The sequence below is a fragment of the Athene noctua genome, chromosome 21, assembly GCF_965140245.1.
Source record: "Athene noctua chromosome 21, bAthNoc1.hap1.1, whole genome shotgun sequence".
NCBI lineage: Eukaryota > Metazoa > Chordata > Aves > Strigiformes > Strigidae > Athene > Athene noctua.
Genome location: NC_134057.1, coordinates 1,770,929 through 1,788,078, shown reverse-complemented (window position 1 = coordinate 1,788,078; position 17,150 = coordinate 1,770,929). Strand labels below are relative to the sequence as shown.

Genomic DNA, 17,150 nt, shown 5'->3' with positions numbered 1-17,150 from the left:
AAAAAATATGGATAGGCAATTTTGCTGATGAGAGAATAATGCATTTTAAGCATACAAACAGCACCCAGGGCATTAGCTCATGTTAAGCAGATTAAGATAGCTGGACTTTGAAGACTTTTTCTGATGTCTAAAATTATCCTCTGAAACGCAGGAGGGGATGTTTTCTTTCTGTTTTCTTTTTTTTTTTTTTTTTTTTTTTTTTTATAATCACTGCATGGATGATAAGTTTTGAGATACATACTGATGAAAAAACATTTTAGCTATGGTTTATAACAAAATGTAGTTCTAGAAACAGGAAAGCAACACAAGACTTCCGAGAAATGGATGTTTCAAATACTGCTTTTCTCACAGCTGTCAAAAAAACAATAATCTTCACTTAGAAAGAGAAAGGCTAAAGGACAGAAGACTGAAATGCAGGAAAAGTAGGGAAGGTTTGGTCCGAACCTCAGTTCTCTCAAGGAGATAACAGCATCATCTTCAGAGTTTATCAGCCTGCTCTGACCTGAAAAGATACACCCCTGCCAATCCTGTGAGATTTTTATAAACATCCCTTTTAGGCTTACAAACCCTGCAGGGAAACCTTAAAATTTACATGGTTAATAAAAGATAAGCTGTACAAAGGTGTATGTTCAGCATTGACTAGGAGCCTTCTTGAGGATTATATCTCAAGACAGCTATTTTCTTCTTTGTATACCCTTTTTTGTCCTAAATGTTGAAAAGTAGCCACATAAATCTATAGTAGGCAAATTGCTTCCTTCTTTAGGAAAGCATTTATTTAAAGTAATTTTTGCAGGAAATTTTTTCGCTTACACTCATTAAGTAAACAACAAAAAACCTAATGAGACTTCCAGAGAACCGTCCAGACATGAACAAATGCTTTGTTAGAGCCAAGTTGTAGTAAATGCATTTATACTTTGAGTATGTCAGCTCCTCCTCAGTCATTTCTCAGATGGTTAGAATAAAGTTTTTAGAAAAAATTACTAATTGGCATAAATGGAAAATGTTATGGAAGATGGGGAGATGAGTTGTGACCGATCTATTCTTCAGTCTAACAACACATTACTATCATTTTCTCTTTTACATAACTTTTATGTGCATATAAACTGCCATTCATACAAATCCAAACAAGAATTTTAATGATAGATTCAACATTAAAACCAGGAGCCCTCAAAAAAAATCAACTTGGATTTGCTTTTACCACCTATTCCCTAACAAAGTTGCTTTTGGAAACATTTTTGCCTGTCCACTGGCTGCAGGACAGAGCCTTAGTATTAAATACATCAACCTCACTCACGACTTAGATATTCAGCTATCATATTTATTCCCTACCCTACATTTCTTTAACCAGGCTGTGCAAACATGAGACATGGAACAAAGTTTAGATATATCACGTAAGATACAGATTTTCCTTGGAATTTCTCCAAGTTCAAAATATAAGCAAAGAATAACAGAATTTGCATGCAGTTAAGTATTTATGTTTTCTCAACATTTCAGAGCAGCTCAGACACGCCACGTGCTGGAGATGTCCAGTGGGAGGGCTGAGGTGTTGTCCATAAAAAGATCCCCGGAAAACAAATCTGTGCGTGGGGCAGCAGATGGGTTCCTGTGAGTATTCATGTAGCACAATGCTGACCCTACTCCCTAAAATTCCATTTTAGGACAGCACTGAAAAAAATGCAGTGGTGTCATCCAAAATTCTTCTGTCTCCTTCTGCCACAATCTCCATTACTAGGCAAAGTCATGCCCTGGATGCACCAACAGTCCCACCCAACATAAGAGTTAAAGCATCATTTGCTGAAATGCTGCTTCTTGCTGGAATTACTGGTCTCAAATTTCAACATTTTAACCAGCATTCAAATAGCTTTGAAAAAAAGCCATCGAAAATCTAAAAGGGATCTGACTTTTGCAAACTGGGTCCTGTTGCATTTGATACATGCTGCTTCTTCTCTCCCTTGGAACAGGACTTTAGTGTCTCCATTCAAACTTTAAAGGTGTCTCTAACTTGTAATACAGCATAAAGACATGAATGTCAAGCAAAAGTATTTTTAAAAAGTCATTTTTAGTCGTTGTCATATTCCAGCCAGTTACAAGTGAAATAAATGAACATAATTTTTACATGTTTAATTATATTCAGATGAGGCCAGAATGGCCATGACACTGTCAACTGTAGTAATTCATCTGTGCCAGCTAAATATATACAGAATTTTAACCCCTAGTTCTTGTACAGAAGGAAATGTGTCTGTCCTTCAAAATGAGCCATTTTTGCCAAGATAAGGTTACACAAATATATCATCACTAGAGAACTCAAGTCATTGGAATTTATCAAGAACAGACAAGAGTCAATCCTCTATTTTCCTTCCTTAACTACATGATACTTCAGCTTGCTTCTTACCAGAAAGAACATCAAAACTATCACAAACATCAATAAAAGCATTTCTTCTTCCCCATGGGCTACCTCTAACACCAAGGAAGTGCCTAAAAAAAGTATTGGAAGAGATGACAAGGAATAAATAAATAAAAGCTGCTAAATCCTTAACATTTCTCTTCAGCTATTATCTGGTAAGAAAATCACAGCTTAACCATAGCTTAACAATGAAACCCAGTTCTAGAGCCAATGGGAACACTGTGTTTGTCTGCTGGAAGGGCACCCAGACTCAATGCCATCTTGTTGCCTGGCTCATTGACTCGCTCCGTCTGCAGTGTAAGCCAAATTCCTGGATTCCTGGGTAAGAGCAAGCCTGAGACAGGTTTCTTGTGTTATTCCCAACTGCAGCTGGCCTGCAGCACATCAGGGTCTGCCCAATACCCAAAAACCAGTAGTAGCCTCTGTGGTACATATTTCTGTACCTTCATTTTCTCTTTCTGGTACAGTAATTCCTGTGCAGATGAGCTATGGCTAGCAAACCCAGGACATTCAGCGACTTCTTCCCAAGTCTGAGCCAGCTGAATTCCTTGAGGGTTTGCAAATTATTCCTTGAATGTTAATGACAAGTTCAGGGCAACCATAAAGAAACTGCAGTTTATATCATGAGAAAAAGAAAACAGCATTAACTCTGAACCTTGGGAAACCATTTTATCATAGATGAACCAAAAAGCCACCCTAACCTCACTGATAAAACACAGCGTCTTGACCAACCAAAGGAAACAAATTTATGGGCTGGAGCTATCAAGCTCAAATTTAGCCAAGCACGGGTTCAAGATTTCATGGAGCAAGAGTTTCAGTGCAGATGTAGGGAACCAGGGAACCCCTCCAGTCCCAAGCCAGCTCTGTGCGATTATGCACCATCAAACCTTTACCCCAGTTTATCAAACTCTACCTAAAAAATAGCTCTCTACCTAAAAACCAGGACCCAACCACTTTCTACTAGAAAGCCACTTCAGCCCTCATTGCTGCTAATTCATTATTATTTTTTTGTGTGTTGCTTTTTTTGGGCTTGTTCGGTTGGGCTTTTTTGTTTTGTTTTTTTCTGAGGTCTGGTCATTATCAAGTGTAAATGTTAATAAGCCTTAGCCCAGCATTAGGTTTTTGGTTGCAATACCAGATATCAACCATGTTCTGGGAATGAAACACCCTTCTTCTTTGGGCAACTTCTGTTGTTTCTTCTGTTTTGCTTTTTTTCCTTAGAGTTACTTAAAATGCTTCATATTTGATCTTATCTGATTTTATAAAGGATAATAAAAGTGAAAGTTGGTTCATGTTCAACAGTAATTTAGATAAAAATGAACTAGAACTCGGAAGTTTTGAAAACGTCAAGGCTTTTTACATATTTCAGTGGCATACTAAAACAGATAAAGACTTTACTGCTGACATTTAATACTCTTCTGCAATTTAAGTAACATAAAGTATATAAATGATGTCCTCATCACATTACCTTGAAATATCACATGGAAAACCTGAAACGATGATTCAATGAAACATTTATGGTTTATTAAGCATTATTTTCCTGTGGAGAAAAGAAATATTTCAATCTATTAACTCCTAAAGTCAACGTGGACAGAAAGGACAAAGGTCCATGCATTGCTTCAGATATAACTACATCAATATATAGACATATCACATATGGACACAAATACTTATTATATACAGATATATATATCTACATATAGACTTATCTAGATGTCTGTGAATGTAATGTGTGTGTATAAGTATTGTGACTATAAAAAATGTGTCCGTAAAGCTAGAGGCTCTGTTTTCTGGGTTATTATTCATGCAGCTAAGCGAGGATGTCAAAATTTCCATGAGCGAATCAAAGCAAGACCCGGCGTTGATGGATGCGTAAGGAAAGGGATTTTGATAGTCAACGTTGCAATGTCACGTAGGAATAACAACTGTCTTCAAACTGAAGGGCTGTCAAACATCAGCATGTCTCATCTCCCTCTCCTTTGTCAGTGTAAAGAAGCAAGATTAAAAAAATATGTTATTACGCATGCTGTGGATGATTAAAATGCTACAAGTGGGACAAAATCTAAAAGAAAAAACTCCCGTTTGTACAAATTTACCTGTAGGCTCTGTTGTCAGCAGTTGAACTATTTCTTCCTGAGCTAATTTTAATTCAGCCAAATAGGCAAATCTTATTAAAAGTACATAGGACATAGATTCTGAGGCCGTGTCACTACTTTTGTCTAGTGCAGTATACGATGATCTAATCTGGGAATCAATCAAAAATCACTTAATTAGTGAAAGTTCTTAAAAATTCTTATTCTTTGCCAGGAACTGAGTCTATTTTTGAACTGACATCAAACTCTTGTCAGTTGTAATCTAGCCTGAAATCTGAAAGGTCTATGGTTCTTAACCCCAGAACAAGAAATAGATCCTGACAGTTTCTCCCACAGAAATCCCTCGTTTGCATGGTCTGTACCAAGACCCCAAGGCTCAGCACAGGCTAGAAGGTCTTTCATAAACACTGTTGACACAGACAACTCTTGAGATGAAAACAAAGACTAAAACGTCAGAGTAGAACTGTTCTGCTACTTGTAAGATTCTTTTATTACTCATTGATCCAAGTTAGGCTTATTAATTCATGCTTTCATCAAAAGAGCAAGGTAAAAATGATGTGTTGAATATGAGCAATATTCACATAGCATTTAAGAACTGCTGGAGGTGACAATGTTTGAAAGTAATTGTAACCTGGATTTTAGCTTGAAACCATATGATTTGCATTTTTTGGTCACTCCCTGTCTTTGGGAAGCGTTTAATAACACTTCTTTTACACTTGCCTGTAACTAAGGGAGCAGTGGGATGGAAGGAGAAGACAGAGCTGTGGGGCTTCTTTAGTTTTCTTCTAATTTGATGCCAAGCTTACGTGACAGCACCTTCTGCACTCCAAAAACTCATCAATAGTGGTTTGTATTCAAAACAGGACTGCTATCTACTGAATGATATTGATTATGAGCAGAAGCAATCATCTTTGCCTAAAAAACTTTGCCTAAAGCATTTAAATCAACTTTCAAACCTTCACTGAATACTTCAGAAAGCCTGCAAGAAAATGTTCAAATCCATCTAACCGACTTAAGCACCAGAGTTTCATTTTCCAGTGCTCATTCTAAAAGAAGAAGCCAAAGTCCCATCAATTTTTTTTAAATGGTGCTTTAGTTCTTAAATATCTGGTGCTTCTGAAAACAGGAGCTGAGCATGTTAGCTGATTCCACATCTTAAGTATTTAATGTATAGTGCAGGCTGCATTACCATTATTTTGTCTCTTCCTCAACGAAGTTGAAATGATAGGAAAACAATCACAGGACATGGCACCGCTTTTTAGAGACAACTCAGCTACAACTAGACCGATTAGCATGGCTTCTGACATGGGTTTCTTCTCCAAAACTCCAGGACACCATCAGTTATTCTCATATTACAATTTACCCCAAGGTGCTCATGCTCATACTCATCAGTGAAACTTCAAGGTTGTTTCTGCATTCGATATGACTTCTTGCTGAAGTACAGGTTGCTGGAGATCTCGTAATCGCATCCTCTTGGTCTCTTTCTCTTTGAAAGCGAGGTAAATTTGGGAAAGATCCAGTTTTCATGCTTCTGCCTTGCTTTGCTTTCTTGAGACATGACCCACAGATTTCCTGATCTTACTGTGTAACTAGCAAAAAACCTCCCTTCTGTTGCTTTTCTGAGTAGTCTGTGGTAGACAGCACCTTTTTATTGTTATCCAAATATCATGCGCTCTCATCTTTGGAAAGTCTCTACCTCCTTAATTTGCAAGGCAGCCCTTCCTTGGCTCACCTCTCCTCAACAAGCTGCATACTTCTCTATCAGTTTTCCAGGAATGTAAATTATCTCAGCAAGCCTTGGTAGTGTAATTAAGTCATAATGTTGATTACATACTCAGACTTCCAATATCTTGTTCATTCTTCATTATTAGAACAAAAATATCCAAGATATTCATTCACTGTCTAGCAATTTTTTGAGCTTATTCTTATTTCAAGGCAAAATACAGGCACATCTGAAATAGTTTTAAACTGAAAAAGGAATATGTTTGTATGCACATATGCAGAAAACACTGATGGCTATTATAAAGCAATCCACCTTCACTATTCATCAAAAACAAACTGATCCTGTACTCATTTTACAGCTGAAGAAATTCTGCAATGGTCATCTAAAAAGTAAAGATTTTTACTACAATATGTTTGAATAGGCAAAATAAAAAAAGGAAAAAATGTTTATTTCTCTCAGAACCTTGGTCTGATAAAGTAAATTAAATAGATAACTTTGGAAAACAGGTCATACCCAGGGTATAATCCTGTGATGTTCTGAACATGTCTTAATGCTTTCTGAAGTCAGCTGAGGTAGAGGACGCTCAGCCTCAACCCTAAATGAATTCACCCACTGTCAGTCCAGAGTTCATGACGTAAGGGTGAGTTATTAGATGTTTTACTACGATTGTGTGCATATATATGTATCCATGTGTGGTATATGTGTATATATATATAGATATACACACACACACCCCAAAAAAAAAAAAAAAAAAAATCACAGACCTTTCTGGATTAGCAAAATCTATCTAGCCTATCTGACAGGATGGCACAATTTTCCATGACAGAAATGCTACTAGAAGCAAAAATAAACACAATTTCAAACTAATACAGAAGCTTTAAATACACTGTAACAAGAATGGTTAATAGTAGAAATATTATTTGTTGACCATGTGCACAGGATTCATTTTAGGATTAAAAATGCTAGTGCTCAGGTCTCTCCTAAAGGCAGAAGTTAAAGGTCTCAAGATGGAATCCTAGACTTCTCATTAGATAACAGTGCTTGATTTTCAACTCTACAATTTCAGGTAGAGAAATCCAAGAGGACCTGAGATTTAAAATGGCAAGTAATTCAGGCAAATATTTAACTGATTGAGATTAGGTAATAATTAACAAACTTACTGAAACCTTCAGAAAAATTCTACATTTCCTGAGCACAGCACATGGTTTACGCTAGAGTTCAACCTTTAAAAGCTCATGTCTCCTTTCAAAACATATATTCATACTTCATTACACTGCAGTAAGATAATAATCACGAAATCAATTTAAATTCCATCCTGCTTTCTCTTTGCCCCGCATTGCCAGAAGTTCCCTGAGCATGGCACAAGGTTTCCCAGGTAGGAAAGGACCTGATGTTGCACAAGCCGTCACTGTCAATGTTAATGGGGTCTCAATGACGCTGTCAACATGCTGTGACTAAAATTATCTCTGCACTGGAGACGATGATTTCTCTCGTGTTTATTGAAAAGTAATTACCCATGTTTGCCCATCAAGACACTATATTGCTTCATTTTGGAGGGTTTAAATTAGTTTCCATTTAAATTGTTTTGTAAGAGCTTAGAGTTCTGTTTGAGTGGCGCTGGATTAAGGCAGAAGCATTGAACAAAGTAAATAATCTCTTTCCTTCTGGGTGGATAGGAGGCCCCATTCTGGTCTTTCGTATAGTGTGGGTTTTAATTATATTATTTCCTGGTGTCTGGTACCTAATATGCGCCATTTTAATCATGGGGATAGATACCTGACACTTCCAACCTCATCAGAAAGTTTCCCAAGGCTAAGAAACATTGAGTTCAAGTATCCTTAGACTTGATTTATGAAGTATTAAAGGCAATTCATGTTCACATTTGTGATCTGTAGACCCTATTCTTTTCCTGCTTGAGTATATTTTCACTGAAGAGTGAGATCAGGTTAACCACAGAGGCCGTGAGGATGCAGCACATCTAGGAAATACAATGTACCAGCAAGATTTTACAGTGGAAAAAAGCAAGTAAACCCACCCACCTGCATCTATAAAGCAAGGGATTCCCAAAACACTGGACCAGGCTCTACCTTCATTTAAACCAGAGCAATATTTGTATCCTCAAATGGATGGTGTTAAAAATAATCACGGTTCTCATGTTGGAGTTAAAATTCTATGGTACTACAAAACTGCTGCTTACTGTACTTGTTTACACTGGACTTTGGGGGGGGGGGGGGAGTTACATTTTAAAAAAGATTTAGGCCTTGAGAAAATCATTCATCGGCGAGAAGGAGAGGTGGTTGGCGACACAGACAGTATTTTAGATTTAAGTATTTTGGACTTCCAGAAATATTTTCTTAGATTTCATCTGACATAATACAAGATCAAAGCGAGAATATTACAAGATATATAAAAAGTAATCAGCTGGCAAAACATGCCTTATTGGGGAATTAAAAGAGCAAAGACTGGAGAATGGCTAGTAAGTATCACAGACATACTGGAGAACATGTAAACTTAAGTTGGTGATCTGCATCACAACACAAATACCTTATTCTAGCTATAAACAAAATTCTCCTTTGGTATCTACACAACTAATTGCTTTTCAGTCTTAAATACGCATGATATCACGAGCTGTACTAATAATTGGTACATTATGGTTTTTTCTCCATTTATATCTAGAGAAATTCTCATTTCACATGTGTAGAAATAGATATGATATGAATAGAAATAGAAATTATATGATATTCATGAAGTGGTTCATCTGACTTTTCTTAATTTCACTAGTTTATAATTTCTTACAGTTCATAAACTCTCTTGCTGTAGAGTTATTCTCAATTAACACTTGCTAAGGGAGAGGGTAGATTCTCTATTAAAATGTCTATTTGGGGGAAAAAAAGAAGTAGAAAAAAATAAAAAACTTCCTTTGTTGCCAACAGGTGAGATAAACTGTTGTACATCTGATGGATTTTAATTATGCCAAAAGGACACTTCTTGACATATTGAGAGTACTTTAGGGACTAAATCCAACTAAGGACTTCAGTTACCCTTTGAGATTCATTTTACTCAAGTATTTGCCAATGTTTGCAGCACTAAGAGCTGTACTCCAGGCGAGACATCCTCGTGCTCAGCCACTAAACTGGCAGAGCCAGCAGATTTCCACAAGCACCACTCAACAGAATTAAATATATGTTTTATATATGTACACTGAAATATATATGCTAACATATAAAAAATTTCTTTTATTTATATGTCTATATATCAATACATACATATTTATATAAATATAATATAAATAAAATGTGTTTCTTTTTCTATAAGCATAAATAAAATATTCTCTGTGTGTGTGCATACATACATATATGTATACATACACATACTGAAATATTGGCATTTTGACAAACTCCCAAAAGCAAAGCATCTCAGGGCTCATATCCTCCTCTCTGAATTGTGCTTTTCCTGGTAAGGAAACCCACCAATTTCAATAATCACCTTAATTCTGAATTTTCCTGATTTTATTAGCTTAAATGGGACTGGTAATCGAATTGCACCATGGATTCCTTTAAATCAGGCCTCATGCTCTGCCTATAGCCTAAAACACCCACAATAAATGTGTGCTGGACCCACTCACTCCAATCAGCCCATTCAAACCTCAGAACTGCCTACCCCATCCTGACGTACCTTCCGAATAAAAGGCAACTGCCAAGATTGAAACAAATACGGGCTCTGTTGTATCATCGCTTCATGGCTTATAAAAATGTAAAGACTGAGTGCAGGTCCAGCTTTGTGCTTCAGCGTCTAAAGCAAATCCAGCCAAGATATTACCTCATTCTGGTGAAAAATTACTTTTTAGACGTAACTAAGGAGCGTCTAATCTCTAAACCCACAGGACTTAATTCAAATATGTAGGTAACAGAACAGAAACAATTTATTATAAAACAATTTATTATAAAATAATACAAAAATAATAATTAAAAATAAAATATATAGGAATCTTGTGTTCTTTTTAAAGAAGAGATTGTGCTTAACAGCCAAACAAATCAGGAAATACAAAGTAATTATTTTTTTATGGTTTCCCCTATTATGTATTTGAAAGTATGACCAAAACTGTATGAATGGATTTTTACACCTCATTAGATACATTTTATTTTTCATTCTGTATGACCCTTTTCTCCAGTCCTGTGTATATATTTCAATTCTGTTCAAAATTTTTTTAAATGAAGGCCTACAGAGTATGCAAAATTGTTTCCCTCACTAATTTCCAATGACCTGATCACTCTAACACCAAACGTCTCATTTACCACAGTGTAAAAGAGTAGGTCACACTGAGCAGTATAACCCTGTAAGAGTAACTCAAAAAATTCACCCATACAAAATGCTCGTGACTCACATTTTCCTGACTCAAGATAATGATTTTGTCTGTCACTTCCCCTTCCTGTGACTTATACAGATTAGAAATAGATTTTTGAGCACCCTTCTGTATATCAATTCCCAGGCCACCTATGAACACAAATATCTGCTCTTCACCCCACATCTCATCCAAGCAACGCCCATCCCATATCTTCTGATATTGTACCAACAGCACACATCAAAAGGAGTCCAAACTAATCCATTTCCATTCTGTTTGTGCTACGACAAAATATCTCAATTTTCTTATATCTTTGCTTTTAGGACATCATACCAACTTGACATTTCTTAATCTGAGTTCGTTTTCCAGGTCAACGACTCAATTTCTAAAGCTTTGGCTTAGTTGTCCGAGATTAACGTCTCGCCCACAGATCTTTCTCTGTGAGTCTTTCGAGTCTGTGGTTCCCAAAGTATTTTAAAAAAAACCCTACTGTGCAAATAGCAGGCACCAAGTTACATTGAGACTTTCACGGGGATCTTCTGATGAAAGCCAAACGCAGTTTGACACATCAATCCGTATCTCCTCCTGATGTGAAATAGAAAGCTATCAGATGTGCCTCATGGGTATCAAAAAATGCATAATATTTAGGGCATAGAAGCTACTGAAGAGACATTTCCACACCCTGAGGCAATGCAGAGGACTCAGTCTGACTTACAGCTCAATTCTGCCATTCATTTAACACTGTGACCATGTTCCCCTGCCCCTGGCGACCACCAAGGAATCCAAAACCTTCTCTTTAGGGTGTTTCTTTCTTCCAAAAAATGCATTTGAGGAAAACTTGTTGAAGGTCCATTTTGTACCACCTTTGTCCACTTTTGTGGACTCTTCCCAAAGAAGGCACAAATGAGCCACGGAAACCTGACAGCCCAACACTAAACCTGCAGCAGTAAGAGTCAATCTATGGCCATCAGATGCTTGTTAGAGTGGTATTAAAACTTCAGTGATCTTTGTGATCCTCAAAGGATTAATACTGGGCCCCACTCTGTTCAACATCTTCATAAATGATCTGGATGATGGGACTGAAAGCACCCTCACCGAGTTTGTTGACGACACTGAACTGGGTGGTGAGGTGACACATCAGAAGGGGGAGCTGTCTTACTGAGAGACCCGGGCAGGCTAGAAGTATGGAATAGCAAGAACTGTACCAAGTTTAACAAAGCCAAGTGCAAAGTTCTGCACCTGGGATGACATAATCAGAGAGACCAGTACAGGCTGGGATCGGTGTGGCTGGGGCCAAGTCTTGCTGAGAGGGACCTGGAGTCCTGGTGGACAACCACCTGAACACAAATCAGCTGCTGCAGTAGTCAAGTCAGATCAGATCCCGGGCTGCTTCCGCAGGGACATTACTAGCAGAGACACAGAATATGATCATCCCACTCTACTCAGTACTTGTCGGGCTGCCCCTGGAGTACTGTGTCCAGTTCTGGTCCCCACAGTTCAGGAAAGACATGGACAGACTGGAGAGGGTCCAAAGGAGGGCCACAAAGATGATCAAAGAGCTGGAGAACCTGCCCTATGAGGAAAGGCTGAAGGAGTTAGGTCTCTTATCGCTGGAGAAGGCTCTGGAGGACCTCAATATTACAGAACTTAGAGGGTGGCTACAAAGGTGAGAGAAGCTCTTCACAAGGAGCCACATGGAGAACACATGGGGCAATGGCAAAAGTTGCACCAGGAGAGATTTCGTTGAGACCTAAGAAAGATATTTTTTACAGTGAGAACAATCATTCACTGGAACAAGATCCTCAGGGATGTGGTGGAGTCCCCAACACTGGAAGCTTTCAAGATGCAACTGGACCTGGTGTGAAATAACCTCATTCAGGCTCCCTCTCCCGCAAATGGTTGGTCCCTTCCATCCTAGACCGTTATATTTGTCTATGAATTGACAACACATAGTCTTCACATATAAATTTGCTGGTTCTCAGCCGTATTTTACCTCCTTTTTTATAAAAATATAGATGTTATTCCCCTAGGTTTATGATGAAATAAATTGTCTACCCTTTGCTGCAGAGTCCAGCAGTACATTGTGGGCTGGCTCAGGCTATTTTGGAGGGGAATCACTGAGAACAATGGCATACCCAACACCAAACCCATCTGCAGTTGCCGAATCCACAGACTTGGTCTTTTGAGAAAAGCGTCAACATGATCTAGAAGCAGAATCTGAGAATTTAGGTTTCTGACTTAGGTTTAGTCAAAAGTTTATTTCTCTTTTTAAATCAAAAGACAACACTGATTGAAATAAGAAGTCTTCTTAACAGAGCAGAACAAATCCTTGAGTGCTGGCAGGAGATGTTACTTATTACAGGCTACAGCCTGATGCCTTTGCATACTACTTGACACTTCTCTCCACAAGATCAATAGCTTAATTTTTATTATAAAGATACTAGTCCCATCAGCAAGGAGCAGCAGTTGAGGACTGTGCAAAATCTTTCTCAACAGAGCAGCTATGATCATCACCTTAATAAACAAACATCAGATATAATCTGCTCTGCAGTTTTAGATAGCTTCTCACAGGAAAATCACAGTGAAGTGGAGAACAACATAATTTAAGTGAAACAAGTTTCCCTTTCTGCTCCTCAAGATACCTTTTATTACTCTCGTTTTCAGATAAGCGTTTCTAAAGGATGACTACAGCGTACACTGCTTTTCTTTAATAAATTCTCCTATTACTCAGGAGCGACAACAAAGTTCTCCAGGAAACCAGGAAAATCTGTAAGAATCATAGAGAAGAATAACTAATAAAATCATGCAATTCTTTGAAATGTATACACATTTAAAAAAATCTCATAGTCCATGTAAAACTTCTGCTCCCCATCTTAGAGTATTTGGGGAACTAAAGACAGTGGGATGCTCAGAAGCTGAGTAAAGGGTTTTACAAAATCAACAGTAAAATCTATAAAATGTTTGAATAGAAGTTTTATACCAAACCAATGTAACAAAATAAAAAACGGAGAGAATATCTGAAAGAAAGATACTGCTGTACAGTTTTCAACAGGAAACTATTTCAGGGAATTATGTTATTCTGATATTCAACAGGAGCCTGAAGGGTTTGCTGTCTTCTAAAAATATCAGATGTGTGACCACCGAAGTGAATGGATTCCCTTGCTCAGAGGTCTGATTCATTACAGTGTTGCTGAGATGTTCTCCTACTTCTTTCACCATTAAAGCATCTTGCCCTGTTGAGTTGAACACAGTTGGTTTAGGATGAAGTACTGACCACTCCTAGGCAGAGAGGACAAAACAGTGCTACAGAGCTTGACAGGCCTGCAAGCAAGATTTGCTAAAGGGAAATTGCCTGGGAATAATCCTGGCAGCTTCTATTTGCAAATGTGCAAAGTTTATGATTTTAGTCTGACTTATCTTACTGAATTCCCATTTTACATGAATTATTTAGAAGTAATTACAAGCTGAGGCTTTATCTAGGACATTGTTTCATTACAGCATTGTTTTAAAACAAAAATGTGTTAATCAACTTTGATTATAGAAGTATATCTGAAGGTTTTCTTTTCTGATGTGATGATTCTTTTCTTACGTGATGATGCCAGCTCTGTGAAAACAAGAGAACTCCCTGGTACAAAAACATGGGAGTATGAGAAAATACATATTCACCGTATTTTTTTCTGAGAGAAAACAGCCTGCATCTAGCTCCTGATGTAAAAATGTTTATACACTGGGATTTTTTTAAATATGTATTTATACAGATAGATGTGCGTAAGAATAAAGTTAAGAAAATACAGCCCAGGCTTATTCTATCATTTTAACAAATGTCAAATGAATGAGAATACATGTGCTAGAGAAGAGTAAATGCACGATAGCGAGAATCAGTGAAAGAGATTTCTATTCTGCACATTTTTATACGCAACCCCAGACAGTATTTACTCAAATGACTTCTAATGAGTTCCATTATCATCCTCTAAAAGACACCACTACTGCTTTACTATCAGAGCAGCAAGGGGGGAAGCAGCAAAGCAGAAATGTTGCATTACTAATACTCAGTTATGTAATGGAAAACGCACAACCTCCACCTTGGACTGAAATCCCTGTCATGGCTTTTCCCTCACAGTGCAGGCTCTGCAGAACCGTATCCCTCTGGACACAACAGCATCAGGCAGTTCAGAAGTGTCAGGGACCACTGATGAGTCTGAGAGACTACGGTTTTGGAGTTAAAGCAAGCACAAGTGCAGTGGAAGACATTAAAAAATATTAACTACTTATCAATGTTACAGTTATTAAGGCTTTAGAAACTTTCTGCACTAACTTAACTTGATTCATTAAAATTCTGCACTGAAAATAATACATTTTTCAAGATTCGGGATTAGTCATAACCTTTCTCTGTATAAATACATCAAGCCCCTAAAGGATCTAAGGTAAATACAATTTGGCTGTATTTGTACTAACACTAATTTCAAGCAGTTACTCTGTTGTCTCAGTTCTTTATATTCAGTTTTCAGTCAAATAAGGATCTTCCTAAACCCAAAGCATTTAAATTAATAGGGAATTTCTCAACCACATGGGATTAAATCATTCATTAAACCCCAAAGAGAGTATACATGTACTGATATATAGACGTACACGCAATCTTTTTGAAGAGGTAAAAAAAATCCCAACAAACCAGACTATTTTGACTTCTTGATTTTTGCAGCAGCACTTTTGCCTGCCTGCTAACAACATACCTAAAAGTAGAAATAAATCAGAGGCACAACAGCTGCACAACCCAAGTTACACTTACTGGAAGTTTCCTCCCAGTCCCAGAGGAGCCAGCACTGCCCCAGCCTATCTACTGTTTGCTTGGGTGTCTTTACAGAAGTCACAGCCTGTAAATTCGGTGGCTTTTTGGCAGATCCAAGAGATTCACAGAGCCCTGTGACTGGGATTGGAAAGCCGATGATGTGCTGTCCCACGGTCGAGCTCAAGCACAGGGGTGGTGCTGAAGAAGTGGTGCAAAGGGATCCCTCATTCATGCTGCACTATGAAAACATGCCATGAGCATCCAGCACCATGCGCACCCTAGGAGTGGGAAACCCCATCAGACAGCAAAAGGTCCAATTTCTTATTTCCTTTATTTCATTTGGACAGCACTAATCCATTCTGCTTTCAAAAAAACCCAATTCGTCCCTTCCGCTAACTTTCATCAATCAAGTCTTCACTTGTTTAGCCATCCTCGCCCTTGCTAGGCAGGTTCCCAGCAGTTACCAGACCAGAGACGCCTCCTGCATTCCCCTTTGCAGAAGGACTGAGTTTGCAGAGGGTTGTTGGGAGTCAGTGCTCCTCGTTCTGAAGAGAATTTCCCAGTTACACCACCCTCCTCTGATGCTGGTGTTTGCTACCTGGATATATGCTCATTGCAAGCAGTGATTTTTTTAAATTGAAAAGCTAGAAGGAAAACATTTAATGCAATAAATTCTAAAGCAGAAACACTTTTGCTAGAGATAAAAGAAACTGTAGAATTATGCACATTCCTAAACTGATCATCTGCATCCTAATAGCGTTAATATACTGGGATATAAAATGTCAAGAGACTTCATTTGATATGTTAATAGGCTCAGAGCTATCAGGGCATCTTTGCCTTGGATTTGAGGAAAATGGTATGACGTCGAGGCAAACAGCGGGACTCTGACAAACATGCAAGTAGATACCCACTCCTTGGTCTTGCGCCACATTAATACGCCCCACAAAATCCTTTCTGCTACAATAAACTGTCCTGGGCTGCTCTTCCCAGCAAAATTATTTCAAGAATCATTTCTATTCCCAACTAGCAACAACCAGGCTCACTCCACTCCTAGTATCAACCCAATTTTGTCCTGGGGTCAGCATGATTAGGCTGGGATCGGGAAAACTTTGGCACTGATTTGAAGAGGCACCTTTGCAGGCAGAGAAGAGTGGCTTAGGAAAGGGGATTTTAAATAATACCAAAAACTCCACAATCTCTATGGCAGAAGCAGCTCGTACTTGGGATTCAGCATAACCACATGTGGCTTATCTGCACCTTCTTCTTCACACCTCTGTTAGGAAAGGCAGTGCTGCTAGATTTTCCAATAGCCACTAGAAGAGAGGGGTTCTGTGCTCAGACCCCTCAAACTCTTGGCTGTTTCCAAGTGTTTTCCAAACAATTGAGATGGCCATGTGGTCACTGCATAGTCAACACCACAGCGGTGCCCCAACACGGCCAGAATAGCAAGGCTGGAACAGGAATGAACTAATTCGGTCCAAACCCAGCTAATTCATAGTCTGCAAATTTCAGTGTGCTCTGAATCTTCACCACAAGACACCCAGCTAAAAAAAAAAATTACTGCACAAAGGTGGGAGATTTATCCCACTTGCTAGCAACAGGATAACTCCACCACTATATAGAGAGTATCTGAGGTTCTGCATCGAATTAAACTAAACTAAAGTGTTACATGTTACTGAGTCCCTGACAAATACAAATGTTGCAAGCAAAGTCAATTTAAAGCAGATAAGTCTGGAATATGCCCAACTCTTCCATATATTTGTTGCAACCACAACACTGAACATCAGAGAGCACCTTGTTCA

General features: G+C 38.2%; 1 protein-coding gene across 3 annotated transcripts in view; it reads right to left on the bottom strand.

The window, feature by feature from the left end:
- PRKG1 (protein kinase cGMP-dependent 1) overlaps positions 1–17,150 on the bottom strand; it is a 527,419-nt gene that overhangs the window by 234,124 nt on the left and 276,145 nt on the right. The window lies entirely within an intron of this gene.